The sequence below is a fragment of the Agelaius phoeniceus genome, chromosome 3, assembly GCF_051311805.1.
Source record: "Agelaius phoeniceus isolate bAgePho1 chromosome 3, bAgePho1.hap1, whole genome shotgun sequence".
NCBI lineage: Eukaryota > Metazoa > Chordata > Aves > Passeriformes > Icteridae > Agelaius > Agelaius phoeniceus.
Genome location: NC_135267.1, coordinates 53,859,002 through 53,860,211, shown reverse-complemented (window position 1 = coordinate 53,860,211; position 1,210 = coordinate 53,859,002).

The following is a 1,210-nucleotide window of genomic DNA, read 5'->3' as shown; positions in this document are numbered from 1 at the left end:
AATAAAAGATGAATGCTAAATTGTAATGCTGAAATGCAGACAGGTTTTCAGAAGCAGTACATTTTTGATGTAATATTTGAAAATGATCAATTCAAATTCTGCTTTTGAAAAATTTTCTGAGCTTTGATCTTGCTCCAAGTTGAGTCCAGAATGACTATTATATATGGCTGACATTAAAAGTGTCAGGACAAAGTGATTTATAATGGAAACACAGAAAATAAATCACTATTTGAGAACTTTTTAACACACCACAGATTAGAGCCAGAAGGCCAGACTAAGTTGTCACTGAGTTTGTAAGCTTTCCTGCTGCAGCTGAGGACCACAATACACAGAAGAGCAAATTCAGTTAATGAACTCAATCAGATACACACAATGACCTGTGCCTTCCTTGGAGCAGCACTTAAAAATTATGATCTACAAAGACATTAACATGACCACAGTCAGCGACCTGCAGCAAACCGAGAAGCAGGGCTCCTCTGGCTGCACTGCAGATGCGTGCACCAGGGCCCTGCTTGGTGAACGCAGACCAAGAAGAATATGTGACCATATCTGACCACCAAAATGAGCAGAGCCATTAACATCCTGAATTAATGGGCTTAGTGGTTTTCAAATGAGGTATTTCCATGATGGACGTGGTGTGGATTCAGCAAAGTCTGCCCTTTAACAAATACAGCTTTGGTTTCAAAGATTTGATTAGGCTTAATACCATTAGGGAACCATTACTGATTTTATGCTGTTGTTGTTACTGGTTTAACTATCGATTTCTGAACCAAAAATTGAAGACAGTTGGCGTTACCAAGAGTCAAGGTTTAGGAATGCAAAAGCAAATCCAAGGTACAGATGAGCTTCAGATGTGGACAGGCTTCACAGGGTTTAATAGGCTCTCCAAAGTTTGTCAGGTCACAGAGGCTTTTCTTTTGGTGGGGTGTGCATGAGTCCAGTTGTTTCTTTGTGTTTGTTGTTTGTTTTAAACACTTGTGACCTCAGCCAGAGCAAGTGGAATTGATATGAGCAATTACTGCATGCAAGAATTAAAAAAACCTCACGCCAACCTTGGTTTACTGTACACCATTTACAAAAAAAAAAACAAAACAAATGAAAATGATCTTCTTAATCAGCAATCCCTGATCACCACCACGTGTTTTTAGAACAGCCAGATGTTCACAGTTTAAGAAGCCAAATAATACTACTACTTTCTTGTAAACGTTAA